Source organism: Hypanus sabinus, chromosome 5 (assembly GCF_030144855.1).
Source record: "Hypanus sabinus isolate sHypSab1 chromosome 5, sHypSab1.hap1, whole genome shotgun sequence".
NCBI classification, from domain to species: Eukaryota; Metazoa; Chordata; class Chondrichthyes; order Myliobatiformes; family Dasyatidae; genus Hypanus; species Hypanus sabinus.
Window position 1 is genome coordinate 21,968,319 of NC_082710.1, and position 16,837 is coordinate 21,985,155.

A 16,837-nucleotide genomic window follows, 5' to 3' on the forward strand; every position below is an offset into this window, starting at 1 on the left:
AGTTTTTTTTAAGATGGTAGAATGGCTTACAGCTCCATGCTACTTCTCAAAGTAAAACTAAAGGCGTATCTATCTTTATTAATTCTAATATATTTACTCAAGAGGATATTGAATCAGATTCTAATGGTAGATGTTTAATTGTTAAAAGAGTGATTTGTAATAGAAAGGTTGTTTTGATCAATTTCTATGGTCCTAATTTAGATGATCCTTCTTTTAAAAAAGTATTTGCTTTATTGCCCAATTTAAATAAATATATTGTAACGATGTGCTACACACAGCACTGAAATAATGACAGGCAGTGGGTAAGTCGTTTTGAGACTAGTTTATTCAAACTTCGCAGCGCTAGCATTTAATCCCTAGCGCCCTCCCTCTCCGGGCGGAAATGACGTCAGAGGTGCATTACCAAAGTCTCCCCCCGCGCGCTGGCTATTTGTGAGCCTGTTCACCTGCGCAGAAAGTGGGTCGCCACAGAACCCCCCCCCCCCCCCCCCAGAACCGGCAATACACCCCCCAATGTCCACAGTCTGGATCTCTGTTTGGGAGGTCTGTTTCTGTGCCATGGTGCCTGAACCTCGACTGGCTGCGCCAAGTCCACATGGGCTGGTTTGAGTCAGTCCACCGTGAAAACCTCCTCTCTCCCCTCAATGTCCAGAACGTACGTGGACCCGTTGTTGTTGATCACCTTGAATGGCCCCTTGTACAGCTACTGTAGCGGTGCCCAGTGTCCACCCCTTCATACAAACACAAACTTACAGTGCTGCAGGTCTTTGGGTACATGGGTCGGGGTCCGTCCGTGCTGTGAAGTCGGTACGGGGTCCAAGTTGCCGAGCCTTTCACCTAGTCTATCCAGGACTGCTGCAGGTTCTTCCCCTTGGAGCTGGTTTCTATCGCTGGTGGTAGAAACACCACTGTTCACTGTCATCCTCACTCCTGCCTCTGTGTTGTGTGCGCCCCCCTGCTGGGCCTGGTCTGGTCTGCTGTTGGGCGTGTGGCCTGGTAATCTGACCGACGGACACCACACTCTCCCCCTTGGCTTTCCACGTCTGCCCGGGCCGCCACTTTCCGGGGGTCGCTGAAATCTGCGTCGGCCAGCAGCAGATGTATGTCCTCGGGCAGTTGCTCCAGGAACACTTGCTCGAACATGAGGCAGGGCTTGTGTCCGTCAGCCAGGGTCAGCATCTCGTTCATCAATGCTGACGGCAGACTGTCTCCCAAACCGTCCAGGTGAAGCACCCCGCTTTGGCCGTGAGAGGCCAAAGGTCCCAATGAGCAGCGCTTTGAATGCTTCATATTTGCCTTCTTCCGGGGGCAACTGTATGAAATCAGCAACCTGGGCGGCCGTCTCCTGGTCAAGGGCGCTCACCACGTGATAGTAACACGTGGAATCAGAAGATATCTGCTGAATCTGGAACTGGGCTTCTGCTTGGCTAAACCACACGGGTGGTCGCAGCATCCAGAAAGTTGGCAGTTTTAGCACAACTGCAGGAACAGATGAAGAGTCAGTCATCTTTGGTCCAAATCCCGTGTGGACCATCGGGGTCACCAATGTAGCAATGTGCTACACACAGCGCTAAAATAACGACACACAGTCGGTAAGTCATTTTGAGACTAGTTTATTCAAACTTCGCGGCACTGGCATTTAATCCCTAGCGCCCGCCCTCTCCGGGCGAAATGACGCCAGAGGTGCATTACCAAAGTCTCCCCCCATGTGCTGGCTACTTGTGAGCCAGTTCGCCTGCGCAGAAAGTGGGTAGCCACAATATGTTGATAATGGGTGGGGATTTTAACTGTTGTTTAAATCCTATGATTGACAAGAGCTCAACTAATCAGCGACTTCTAAATCGTTCTGCGTCATTTATGAACTCCTTTTTGACTGATTTTGGTTTGATCGAATTATGGAGGCATTTGCACCCAGATAACAGAGAATATTCCTTTTTTTTGCATGTCTATAAAAAATATTCGAGGATTGATTATATTATAGTTGATCCCCGCCTTTTGCCTAATGTTAAAAACTGTGAATATTGCTATATCTGATCATGCGCCTTTGAGTTTGTCCTTTGAATTTGAATTTGATTATGTCATTTTTGCCCGTCCACCATGGTGCTTGTCTCAGATTTTATCGCAAAACTCTGATTTTATCAGTTTTATTGAAAGCCAGATAAAAGATTTTTTTCTTTTTGATGATATAGGATGCATGTCCAAATTAATTATATGGGATACATTCAAAGCATTTTTACGTGGTCAGATTATTTCTTATTCAGCTAAATTTAAAAAACAGACTAAAGCAGAATTAGATAAAATTTCAAAGCAAATTAAAGATTTAGATAATATCTATGTGACTTCCCCTAATATTGACATTATAAAAAGGGTGGAACTTCAATCACAATATAACCTATTAACTCATCCAATTGAAGGTTATCTACTTAAGGTAAAGAGCCAATTTTATATGTTTGGAGATAAAAATCATAAACTACTTGCATCCCAATTACAATCGACTGGTGCCAAAAGGCAAATTTTGAAAATTCATAGAAAGGATGGTACCCTGGCTCGGGAATATGAAGAAATTAATAAGATTTTTCAAGATTTTTATACTGAACTTTATAAATCTCAATGTCCAGTAGATTCTTCTGAAATGAATGCTTTTTTTTTACAAAAGATTGATTTTCCTAAAATTTCTGCTCAGGATCAAAAAACTCTTGATGCCTAAATTACTGAATCCGAAATTTATAAAGCTATTTTTTCCAATGCAATCTGGTAAGGCCTTGATGGTTATCCTGTAGAATTTTACTAAAAATTTAGAAAATTGCTTTCTCCATATATGTTCGAGATGTTTAAAGATTCTTTTGTGAAAAGTGATTTACCCTCTACTTTTTATAAGGCTTCTATTTCTTTAATTCTCAAAAAGGATAAAGATCCTACTGATTGTGCCTCATACAGACTTATTTCATTATTGAATGTTGATGTTAAGATTCTCTCAAAGATAACGGCCAATCGGTTGAAGAGTATTTTGGGTAAAATCATTTTTAAAGATCAAACAGGCTTTATAAAGCGTCGTTATTCTTTTTCAAATGTTCAGAAACTATTTAACATTATATATTCGTGCTCTTCTAAAACCCCACAATGCACTGTGTCTTTGGATGCTGAAAAAGCATTTGATCGAGTCGAATGGAAATATTTGTTTAATGTTCTAGAAAAATTTGGTTTTGGTATTAATTTTAATAATTGGATTAAAATTATATATAAAGCTCCTATTGCTACTAATAACTGTAGGTCTCCTTTTTTTCAGCTATCACGGGGGACAAGACAAGGTTGTCCATTAAGTCCTTTGTTATTTAAATTAATATTAGAACCCCCAGTTATTGCTCTTCGTGAAGCCAAAAATATTCATGGGATTTTTGTGAATGAGACCATGCACAAGATCTCTCTTTATCCTGATGATTTATTGGTATATATATCTAAGCCTGAAGAATCTATTCCTGCTTTGCTAAAATTATTTGAGAAATTTAGAGATTTTTCAGGATATAAAATAAATTTTAGTAAAAGTGAATTACTTCCTTTAAATGAATCTATCTCTATATGTGATAATACTCCCTTTAAAGTTATGGATTCTTTTAGATATTTAGGTGTCATAATTACTAAAAAATATAAGGATCTTTATAAAGCCAATTTTCCTCCTTCAGTGGACTCTATGAAGAACTCATTTAATAGAACCCACTTACATTTTCATTTGTTAGTCATATTCATGTAGTTAAAATGATGATTTTACCAAAATTTTTATACTTATTTCAGAATATTCCTGTTTTCTTGACTAAGAAGTTTTTTTGATCGGATTGATTCTATTATTCTATCTTTTATTTGGGATAATAAAAGACCAAGAATTTGTAAATGTCATTTACAAAAGTTGAAAAAGGATGGAGGTCTCGCTTTGCCTAATCTAAGAATGTATTATTGGGCAGTTAATTTGTGATAAATGTCCTTTTGGTTATATTGGGGTGATAGGAATGATCGGCCAATTTGGGTAGACCTGGAACTGAGAGCTGTGAAACAGTTTTATTTAACTTCGTTATTAGGAGTTGCTCTACCTATACAATTAGCTAAAGTTGCTCATTTAAACCTATATCCTGTGGTTAAACACTCTTTACAAGTTTGGCTCCAGTTCCGTAAATTTTTTTAATCTTAAAAAATTTAAACTTTGTAGTATAAATTATCATAATTACTTTTTTAAACCTTCCTAGAGTGATCCAATTTTTTTTACTTTGGAAAAATAAAGGTGTAAATTTTTTTTGGCTTTATTTAAAGAAGGCAGATTGATGTCCTTTGAACAATTAGTCGATAAATATTCTCTCATATTCATACTTTTTACAGTATCTTCATGTTAGACATTTTTTAGAAAAATATTTAAGTAAATTTCCTTACATATTGGAGGCTGACTTGTTAAGATACTATTATGAATATGAACCCTTCGATAAAAGGTTCTATTGGAAGAATTTATAATTTATTATTACAATGGGATAAGTGTCCTTTACTTAAGATTAAACAGGATTGGGAGAAGGAACTCAATTTGACTTTTATATGGAAGGATTGGACGCAGATTCTGAAGCTGGTTAACCCTTCTTCAATCTGCGCTAGTCATTCACTGATTCAATTTAAAATTGTACATCGTTACCATTTGACGAAGGAGAGACTTTCTAAAATATTTCCCAATGTTGACAAGTATTGTGATAAAACTGAGATAGCTACACTGACACATATGTTCTGGTCATGTTCTATATTAAAACAGTTCTGGAAGTCAGAAATTCCAACAATTTCTAAAGCATTCAGAATCAACTTACAACCTAATAAATTGACTGTGCTTTCTGGAATAATTCCTCAAAATATCCATGTTATTTCTGTATCTGACCAACATGTTATTGCGTTTGTTACATAGATAGCTAGGAGGGCCATCTTGTTGAAATGGAAGGATATATCAGCTCCTACTTTGTCACAATGGTTCTCTCAAGTGATGCTGTGTCTTAGCTTGGAGAAAATTAGAAGTCAAACCTTTGAACCTTTATTTGATTTTGAGAAGAGATGGGGCTCATTTGCTCGTTATTATCATTTCAGTTAACTGACAGATTTCTTCCACGATCTCAGTGCAATTTTTTTTTCTTGATATATCTTACTTCCTTGTTGGCAGCTTGATGTTTATTTTTAGAAGGTTTTGTGTATGACGCATGGCTCTGGGGTTGTACCCCCAATGGGTATCTTTTTTTTCCCTCACTTCTCTTGCTTAGTAGGGTTTCTTTTTTTTATTCACAAAAAATTTCAATCTTTAAGATAATTTCTTTTTTTAAGGCATTGTAAGTTGTTACTTCGATGAACCTGTGTTATTTTTGAATAATAATAAAAAGATTTGAAAAGAAGGAGACTAACAGAGGCCTAGTACAGTCATCTTGTTCTGTAGTGCAGTTTGACTGATGAAAACAATGAGCAGAATCTGGTCAGATAAATTCGATGACACCAAACAGCTTGTGCTGCAGGTGTAGACTTAAAAATTAAATTAAACAAAATATTTGTTGCAAAGGAAACTAACATAAGAATGATTAAAAATCTACTCACCACCAATTGTACTTTGGTTGCAGTGATTTTCCAGTTAGGTTTAGAATCCCTACCATGGTGTTTCCCATGTCTGATGCTTGGCTTCCTTCTTGATTCAAATGCAGATGGTTCTGTCAGAACATCAATGATGAGCTTGTACCATTGATGGACCAGCTCCAGACTAAGAGATAGCAAATGGTGTACCTGCAGTCTGCAGGCTTATGTGCCCTGGCAAGAATAGTACCTGACAGTTGAAGGCTGCAGGAGGGATCTTGACTTCTGAAAGGACATAGTTTTCAGTTTCTGCCTTGCTAACAGGACTTCATGGCACCTGGCTGTCTTTAAAGCATCTAGAAACCGGCCAATGGGCCAACGGAACAAGGCTGTCCTCTTCATTACAGCAGTACTAACGTCTTGCAGAGAAGCAAGCTGCAGTACCAGGAAATCTGCTTGCTCATGGTTAGCAGAGCACTGAAGGTCTAGGATTATGCCCCAAAAGAACCTGTTCTCTCAGCCATGGAATTTCCTTGGCATTGGCATTGCCTGGCACAGAAGAACAGATCACTCTTAGGGTACAAGCAAGGTTCTTCGGGCTCTGCACTAGCTCTAGAGAAAACATGAGCAGAGATTAGCCCATGCTTCCATTCATCTCATGGAGCTAACTTGGCATAACAGACACTGCTTCAAAAATTGAGAATGCCTACCAAAGACTTTCGCCGAAATGCTTCCTTTTCATGGACTTCATTCGATCCTTGACTCAGCACTACTGACAGGGCTCGACTTTGTGAAGCTGAGATGGTAGGTCTGATTCTCCTCCTACACGACTATAAGCCACTGATGCCACAAACCAATTCCCTTCAATCCATTCCCTTGCCGTTCCAGTAACTGGACTGGTGCTGTGCAGGAAGAAGTGCAGCGGAGTGCTCTTCTGCAACAGGGTGCAGTCTAAGGCTTCCTTTCTCACCACAGGAAAGAAACCCTGAAAAGAAATGGAGAACATTAGATTGTCTTGCAGCAATAATTACCAGGAAATATTTATTCTCAGCACTAAGCCTGCCTCTTATCTGCAAATGCGAATGTATGCTCTTCTGCAACCTTCATTTTCTTGTGAGCACTGACTTGCATTTTCTAGGTTCTTGAGCTTATGCTGGAACTGAAGATGCCACAACTAGACATTTGCACAAGACAGAAGTTTTCAATGAAAGCTGTAATGACTCATGAAGATATCCAGGTCGCAGCAAAGAACTTCACAGGATTTAGGATCCTTATGCTCAGAATTCTGCATTACACTTCACAAACATCTTTAATTATTAATCTCTTTATGATAGTTGTACGGAATTGATATCTCATTAGATCTTTAGTTTGGTTGTTTATCATAAGCAAGTTTACGTATATCGGATTACATACATTAAAAAAAAGTGCTGATAAAGGACTATTGAGCTGTCAATGTATACTGCAAGGAAAGCATTGATGTTTGGGTGGTACATGCATTTACTTCTAATTTAAAGGTGGTGAGTCCCTTTTCAAGTTCAACTTTGCAATATATACTTTGACCAATGCTTGCACCTGGCTAATCGCAATAATTAATAACATCTTGGGGGGCATAGCAGTTAGCACAACACTATTACAGCTAGGGGCTTTCCAGAATGCATGGGTTCTCCCCCCACCCCCCAACAAGTACTCTGGCTCCTTCCCACAGTCCAAAGATGTACTGGGTAGGTTAATTGGTCATCATAAGTTGTCCCATGATTAGGTTAGGTTAATCAGGGTTGTGGGGTTGTTGGATCAGTATGGCTCAAACGGCCATACTCAGCTATGTATTGCTCAATAAATAAATTAATTAATTCTCTATGACTTTGCTTGAAAATGGGCCCTTATAACACAGATATGCTATTTGTAATTCAAAACACCTATACTGATGAGCAGGCTGCAATAAGGTGCAATTAGCTCATACCCAGTTGACCCTGGTAATGCTCCACTTCTGGTGCCTGAGGAAATCACTACTCCATTTTTCTCTCCTCCAGAGGCTCTCAAAGTTGGAGTCTTTGGTCTGCTGAGTCAGCCATCTTTTTTTTTGGTGACCTTTACCTGTAATAGAGAATATTGCAAGTAGTATTTGAATAGAAATAACATACTGTGGTCTTCTCGGATGATTGTGTGTAATGGGTGTTAGCATTCAAGATCACAGTTACCATCAAGACCAACAGCAAAAGAAGAAATGGAGCACAGACCACATGTGTAGGAGAGGCAGGTCAATGGATGTCAGACAGCTGGAGCGACACAGGCATACAATGAAAATGGGAGGAAGAGCAGTGGAGATAGGGAAATGGCAGTAAGAGAGAGAAATACAGACACAGTAGCAGAAACATGGGAAAACAAAGGGGAAAGGTGCCAGGACTGAAATAATACAGGTGAGAGCAGATATATGAGACCATATATAAGAGATAACAATTTGAAAGGAAGGGTGTCAGGATATGTGTGGAAGTAAAGACAATAGATGGAAGGAATTCTCAGTTGCCAGGGCTCACCTTGTGAAAATGTTATGATATTATTTTTGTAAAACTAATCAGTATTGCTAAGAATGCTGCTTCTGAGACCAGTCACCTTTGGCCCAAAATTGCCTGCACGTTGCAACTGGAGGGCCTAAATTAGTATAATTCTATTTCTGAAACTGTGCAACATTGCACTAGGAAATCAAACAATGCTTCATTTAAAAAAAAACACTACACTCACTATATACTATCAAGAGTGTCTGGAAGTCACACATACCACATTACCCTGAAAAATGATGCCAAAGAATTTCTCAGATGGAATGACTTCCATTTATAACAATCCGAGTACTGCTATGGAGTTTCTGACCAGCTTCAGTTAAGAGCCACTAAAGTTCTCAGGAACAAAATTCATACATGCACTTTTCCAGTTAGATCAATCTGCCATTGCTGTATTAAAAAACTATTCATCTCTTTCTGAAACAGCTATAAAGTTCAATACCCCTATAATAAAATAAGAACACAATGAGTAACAGCTTGCATGCAGTACAATGTTAAATATCTCCACAAAATCTTATTAAATGTAGCTGAATTAAGGCAGGTTACAATCAACATAACAAACTCGAAACATATTGCATCATCTAATGGGTAACATGTGGATTCAGAAAGTCGTTTCCATAAAAAGTGATACAGAAAGTACTACATAAAAGCAAAAATTACATGTGCAATTGACAATACGGTATTGTCTACACAAGAGTTAGAATAGTCAGGAGAGCCCAAAGCTACGTTCACAGCTATTTTGCAAGATGCAATTTGACACCTTTCATGAAATTTGGTAAAGGAACCCAACTTAATGGAGAATCTCCACAAACTTCGTGTACCTAGTTGATTCCTCTCTATTGATTTCAGTGAATGAACACAAATGGATACAAGTTACTACACTTCTTTTAACAAGGTGTAAGCAAAGGAGTTTTTTAAAAATATATGTTACTAAAAGAAATTCAGAGCTTTTGATAAATTTGATCACAAAAACAGTTTAATAAAGCACTTAACTTTTTGATGGTTGAGTCTCAATCTCCTGCCTAAAAAAGTCATCCATCGTTAAAAGTGATTAAGAGTCCGCTGGCGTACAGGGCCTTGTTGCAGTGGATCAAGCTGGTGCCAATCACACTCATCATTGAATGTAAATTCTACATTTATGTTGAAAGAAAGTTTATTTGTGATAACATGAACAACTGCTTTTTGTTCGCTCTCCAGGTACAAGTAACTAAACTTGCTCATCAGTCCTACACATCCATACAGTAAAATCAATAACCCATTACCTCCTGCATTTAAGTGCTCCAGGACTATAAGATTTTCTGCATTTATTTCCTTTAATACCCAAGCACATTGTAAAACATAAATTTTTTAGTTAATCAAATGCGTTTAAAAGCACGGAAGAGCCTGGAAACTGCAGTACCCATGCAGGAAGAGGGAGTACAGGAACTCGGAACTTGCTGAGTCTGAAGAGAGCAGAGCATATAGTACCTGGTGAATTAGTTGCCAAACTGTTGAGATATCTTCACAGATAATGAATTACTGGAGATTTACTGTGGATTGACTTCTATTGTGATAGTATTCATTGCTATATTTAGAAGCGTCTAATACAATGACACATTTTTCTGCAAGGATGAGCAGTAGATCATTAGCTTTGTGTAGCTCACATTTTAACTAATCCACTGGATGGGAAAGCAATCCATATTTTCCAGAATCTCCGGATGGACCTTTACCATCAGGAAGCAGAGCTGTGCTATGGGGATGGATTGGAAGGTAATTTTTTTTAATGCATAGTTAATGTATGATCCAATCCCCTGCACACTTCAAGTGCATAAACTAACCAAAACCTTGTCTATCACAGATGACGAAGGTTGGATCTAGATTGAAATTGATATCAGATGAATACATTCCCAATCATCCTGAAGATCAACTTCACTCCACTGGGAAAGTGGGAAATATGGTGAAGGCTCAGTATAAAACTGCTATGAGAAAGACTGAGTAAAACAAAGTAATGACGCACTTTGCTTTACCCGGATTATACTGGATCTGAGGTAGATTGTTCAAAGTATTGGCTTGCACCCCTATATTGAGATGTAATAGAAGATAAGAATTTCTGAGGGCTATCAATCTTAAGAGTTCTTTCATCCGACAGGCTGCAAAGCTCTATCCTAAGTCGTTATCCCTGACATTCAGTTTGATGCTACTCCCAGGCTCTTACAAGTTGCTGGACAGTGCCTACTGTCCTTCTAGCAGGATGGAATTCAAACTGCAATCAACAGATGAGCTCTCTGGCCATTGAGGTAATTACGTTGGTCTTGTGGCAGACAGTACGAACAACCACAATCAGTCAGATTAACTTCCTTTCTAGAAAAAGCATGAACTAACTATGGCAGGTACCTCAAACTACAGCCAACATCATTTCAGCAGATTCCTCCAAATCCAGTGGCAGGATAAGTGAACCTATATTACCATCTTCTAAATGAAAAATTGGTAATATATTGGAAATATAAAATAAAACTAGCAATTGTTACTCTTTCCACAAATGCTGCCCAACGTTCTCAGTGCTTCCAGAGGAAGAAATGGGCTGCTGGGGAAATCAGTACATCAAGTACAATCTATACAGGGAAATGTACAACTGGCATTTTACACCAAGACCCTACATGCAGACTGAAAACACAGGAGAGATATACAGTACAAAGAGAAAGCAGGAGTGGAAGTGATCCAATCAATTACTCGGAACCCGTTTTGCAAACCTAGATAGATTTCCTTCAGATGTTCCCAATAATTTTAGATCTACTTTGTCACTTTCTACTCCTTAGCCTATCTATTTGAAAATAGGAATCTCACAGTTCAAACCAATAAACTTTTTTCACAATGCCTTTTAGTAGTTCAAATCAATCACATCTCATCTAAGTAACAACCTTTCCTTCTTCTTTCTTCTGCAACTCCAATAAATTCAACTTTAAGTCTCGTCACCTAACTCCGTGTTTCACGAAAGCCTTGCGGCAAAGAATGCTTTTCAGCTAATTGTACAGTACTTTAAACAGTTATCTGAAACAGTTTGCTCTATTTTTTTTGTTCCCCTTAACCAAATTCTTCTTAACCTTCTCTAACATACAAAAGATAACTTGTCTAACTGTACTTCAGAACTAAGAGTTATGACAATCTTTGCACGTCCTTGGTGTTACTCGTAAAACAGGGGCCCAAATGAACAGAATAATTATTTGGAGACACAAGAGATGTAGTAATTGGAAAACAGGTTCTTTGGATCTTTGATGGAGCCAAGCAGGGAGTCTGCATTTGAAAAGATTTAAGATGATTTCCCAACATTTAATGTTCCTATGTTCTTTTTTTAAAAAGCTCCCAAGGCTTTCAGTTTGTTTTCATATTTAACTACAAACATTCTGTGTCATCTGCAAGCTTTGAAATGCTGCACACAAGAGTTTTATCATATGCCTCAAGTGACTAGTGAAGAACATCAGTTTCATTTCAAAACATTAACATGAATCACATTATTGAATCAAAAACAACTCTACATTAATATTAGTAAGTTGCCTTATCAATTAGATGTAACTCACTTCACCAGTTTTCAATACATTAATGCCTACTAAATCTACATGGTACTCCAAATATAGCACTATAATCATCAATTACAACCAAATAACCTCAAAACTGTCCTGAAGCATTTATTGAATCATTCATAATTAATTACTCCAGATTGATTTCCATCATTTATAACGGCAAATTGACATTGCTAATACTTTTCACATCTTAAGCATCATCTTACGAAATTTTTAACCTATATATTCAGAAATATAGGTTTCAACAAAATTGTGAATGTATTTCAGGTTAGTCATTTAATGATGAGGTAAACAAGTGTTTTCCTTACTTTATTTTTATAAATTAAAAATTAGATTTTTTTTCCTATGTTCAGAGCAGACATAAGAGCAGTATTGTGGAATTAGCATGATGGTAAATAATAATGATATTTTGCATACTAAGAATTCTATCTGGACAAGAATTACTAAAGTCAAAATGACAATGTAGCCTATTGACCTTAATGGTATTTATTTCCAAATGTAATATTTTTATTATATCTTCTTCCAAACTTATGAAGACATGTCAGGATTTGGCATTTTAATCATCTAGAGTAATGTCAAGTAAAAACACCACTCACTTTGATGCCAACGTCACTCCAACCTTTACTGTACTACCAATTTCAGTTTTACATTGGCATCATTCGCATATGCGTAAACTTTTTGGAAGGTAAGTCACAGAAAGGCAGAAAGGTATATGCTATTTCCCATACGTCGACAACCAAGAGATTAATGTTCCCCCACCCCCAGTGAAAAGGAACAATAAAACAAGACATTCCTTAGTTCACAATAAAAAAAACTTGCCAAAAGTTTAAGAAAAAACTAATGGTGGAGTGGAGTTTGCCCATGGAAAGTGTATCTACAACCAGAAATTAGAGTCTCAAATAAGATTTGGCTATTCAAAACAGAGATGAGAAAATACTTCTTCATCTAGACTGGGAGGCAGATTTTTTCTTGAGTGAGGTTAGTGCAGGGAAACAGAGTAAACCTGCTTGAATAGTGGGTCAGGAACAGGCAGCTGAGTGCCCTATTTGTGCCTTTTGTATGTTCTTAGGTTCAAAGCAAAGCATTTATTGAAACATCAACCTTAAAAAAAAAATTAGCTGGAGATCTAAAACAACAGAAAATGCTGGAAGCACTTGGCAGGTCATGTTATTTATGTGAAGAGGAACACATGTGACCTGACTTGAATATTTCCAGCATCTGCTGTTCTTTTTGATTTATATATAAATCTTTCTCCTTCAACTTTTCCCTCACAAAAATACAATACTATCAGGTAACAAGCAATATACATTATAAATAGAGGAATTATTTCAGTCTTCTTAGGCGTCTAGGAATGCTGGCTCCTACTAAGGTGATTTGACATTGAACTCAAATCTGTCCTTTTAAAAACACAAAGCTTGATGGAGCCGAGCAGAGACCTAATTGTATTACTGCCCTTGGAAAGGAACAGCTTACAATAAAGGTAAATATGGCAGCACGTACAAGTCAAAACATAACATCCCTAAATGATTTACAAGTAAATAAATAATTTTTGAAGCTCTACCTCTTTTAAATTGACAGACAAGACACCAATGGACACACAGCACATTACCTCACCGAGGCACAGTTTACCCTTACAAAACCTCATTTACCTTTTAAACACTTTTCTCATAAGAAAGCTTATTTAAATGCGTTGAGAACATTCAAAAATACTTATGTACGAAAACATTTAAAATACGACAGCCAGAGATCCCTAGTTGGAGGAAATTAAAACAAAGCCAGACAACGCATCCAAGGTACCACCTGACTTCAAGGTTTGTTTTCAAGAACCAGATTATGTAACAAATTTATTACAAGATAACTGCACATTGGTTTTGGCTGGCGATCAACGCGTCCCCAACGTTTTGTGTCTTATATAATGCCGTGAACCTTAATCATTACAAGCTAAATAAAATAAAAAAAATGAATTTCAACAGAAAAGTTCCAAAGTTCTATTTGCTTTTTACGGGTAACATCGCCTTAGCGTATCCGGGTCACGCAAAACTCGATTGGAATCGCCATTCTGACACGGCGGCCATGATCAAATTCAACAGCTACCCCATCACTGCACAGATTTTCAAAGCGACACAATTCGGTGCAGTCGCTCATCTGAAATACGTACAGAAATAGAAACCTGTATTTTTCCACCACTGAAGTTTTATGTTGTGCGACACATTCCTTAGGCTCCGCTGGTAGGGGTCCAGAGGCTGAGAATAGGCTAGGGATAAGTCAGATTTCTGGAATTCTGAGCATCATTGTTGCAGTTGTTGCGGCTCCTTTAGCTATTTGGAGCAAGCATTCAATGGTAACCAGAGCGGACAACCAGTTACTCTGCCCGTCCTTGTCTGCTCTTCCTGGATGTCCAAGTAGCGTCACTCTTCCAGCAGGGAGGAAAAACACTGCGCGAAACCCGCAATAAATAATCACGTCACTGAGGAAACAGCAGCCAATCAGCGCCCACACCGCAACAGACCCGGAGAGGGAGGTGGGGACGAAGGAAAATAGTTTGGTTGCAGTAGGCATGGTGATGAATTGTGGCTGGGAGAGATTGACTAACAGGGGGAGAGGAAAGTCAACTGAAGAGGATAATAAAAAAAAGCATGGAAATGGGGAGAGAGCAACTAATAGAAGTTAGGGTAAATATCGATTTCAAGAGGAAATGTCACAACACAAGAGAGCACGGAGGAGTATGGATGAGGTGGATAGTCACAGTCTTTTCCTCAGAGTTGAGCTGTTGAAAATTAGGATAGATACATGAAACGAGGGGAGATTTAAAAGATCTGAGAGGTAACGTCTTCGCACAGAAGGCACTAAGTTCCTCAAATGAGTTGTCTCACTCTACAGCCGTCGTCATGAAGAAGGGTCTGGCCTTAAATGTCAATTGTTCATTTCCATGGACATTGCCTGAACTGTTGAGTTCCAACAGCAATTTGCGTATTCCCTGCTGATGAGATTATCAACTTCCTCTCCAAACCTTGCTCTCCTCTTCTCATTATTCTACCTTTGCTATGACCTTTAATTTTTTGTAACTTCTTCCTTTATTACTCTTCCTCCTTGTTTCTCCCATTTTGTGGATGAGTCAGATTTCAGTATACTACATCTGCACGTTTTTGCCAATTTAGTTAGCAGGCTTATGTCCTACCATAGTCCCTTTACACATCCTCTTTGCTCCTCAACTCCACCTAGTTTTGTATCATCAGCAAATTGAAGTACTGTATGACATGTGGTCTCTTCATCCAAATAGTTGATATAGATTGTGAATAGCTAGAGCCCAAGAAATGGTGCCAGAGGCACCTCATTTGTCACAGCATGCCAATCAGAGTATTCTTATTCCCCATTCCTTGCTTTTAGTCTGTTAAACAATTTGTAATTAATATATTACCCACAAGTCCAGGTGCTAAGGTGTTGCTGACCATATCAAAAGCCTTTTGAAAATCCAAATACAGGTTATGCACGTATTATCCAAAATTCTAATATCTAAGAACCTCTGAAACACGTAAGTTTTTAAGCATTGTCATTATGTCACAAATAGAAAATTCTACAAGGTGCTGGGAAAGTTCCCAAACAATGCCAAGGGGTCTGCACACCACAGGCAGTTCTGAAAAGTGGCCTCATATATGTAATGAACAGAAATTAATGAAAAAGAGAAAGTCACTGCATAAAATGATAAATGAAGATCTTGATTGTATTCAAGTGGATTTGTCAGCATTGGAGTGAACATATACCAATTAATTGTAAGCTGATCATGAAACAAGTAAAGATCTATCATGACAAACTGAAAATTGAAAGTATTTGTGAATATTCAGCAGGCTGGTTGCAGAAATTTAACAAAAGACATGGCATTAAATTTTTAAAGATTTTTGGTGATAAAGTGTCTGCTGAATACGAAGCAGCAGCGAAATTCATTGATGAGTTTGCCAAGATTGTTGCTGATGAAGATCTAACACACTTGTTTGCAGCATCAGTACAGATGTGCGATGAACACGAGTAAGACAAAAACTACTTACCGGTAGCACATAAATTCAGAGTTGGAATTGATGGCAATCACCAGCTATTATTAAATCCCATTATATGTATCTTCCAAAATGCAAAACACTTCTGGCCCCAAACGTTTCGGATCAGAGGTACTCAGCCTGTACATCACATCCATTGACTCTGTTTTCTTTTCTACACAACATGCTCCAATAGATCAGACAAACGAATTTCAGTTTACAGTTTCATGTCAATTCTGCTTTGTTATTTTATAAGTATGTTCTTTGTACGTCTTTCATTGTATCTTTCTATATTTTCCTTACTATTCCTTCCTGATTTCTTAAATAGTGAGGTCAAATATACCACCTTTCAATTTGCAATGATTATTCAAGAATCAATATTATTTTGAACAATAATAACTAAGGCCTCTTCTATCACTATAGCTACTTCTTTCAAAAAACCTGGAAGTCCTTGAGTTTTAGTGGCTTTCAGTCTCACAGACCTCCCTTGTACTTTCTATTTACCAATGCTAGTTTTCTTCATTTACTCATTCTCACTTGCATTAACACAATATGTCAATGATAAGGAAACCTGTTTTTGGCTCAGATTACCTGTGGGTCAAATATTGCCCAGACTACCAGTCTGGAAGCATAAATTGGGAACAGATGTTCTCTGGGAAATGTACAGCAGACATGTGGCAAATGTTCAGGGGGTATTTGTGTGGTGTTCTGCAGAGGTACGTTCCATTGAGACAGGGAAAGGATGGTAGGGTACAGGTACCGTGGTGTACAAAGCCTGTTGAAAATCTGGTCAAGAGGAAAAGCTTACAAAAGGTTCAAAAAACTAGGTAATGATAGAGATCTAGAAGATTGTAAGGCTAGCGGGGAGGAGCTTAAGAATGAAATTAGGAGAGCCAGAAGGGGCCATAAGAAGGCCTTGGCAAGCAGGATTAAAGAAAACCTCAAGGCATTCTACAAATATGTGAAGAACAAAAGATTAAGACATGAGAGAATAGGACCAATCAAGTGTGACAGTGAACAAGTGTGTATGGAACCAGAGGGGATAGCAGAGGTACTTAATGAATACTGTACTTTGCTTCAGTATTCTCTATGGATAAGGATTTTGGCGATTGTAGGGATGACTTAC

General features: G+C 38.1%; 1 protein-coding gene across 6 annotated transcripts in view; it reads right to left on the minus strand.

The window, feature by feature from the left end:
* Positions 1-14,126, minus strand: part of pja2 (praja ring finger ubiquitin ligase 2) — a 56,450-nt gene extending 42,324 nt beyond the window's left edge. For 4 of the 6 annotated variants that reach the window (XR_009512128.1, XM_059969504.1, XM_059969502.1 and 1 more), the window contains exons 1-3: positions 13,842-14,126; positions 7,532-7,665; positions 6,282-6,556 (exon numbers count right to left, since the gene is read on the minus strand). The gene's annotated coding sequence lies outside the window, so the exon portion shown is untranslated. Of the gene's footprint in view, positions 1-5,598; positions 5,709-6,281; positions 6,557-7,531; positions 7,666-13,841 lie in introns of all 6 variants that reach the window. The other 2 variants (XM_059969501.1, XM_059969505.1) reach the window with 2 other exon arrangements.
* Positions 14,127-16,837: the final 2,711 nt, after the last annotated feature.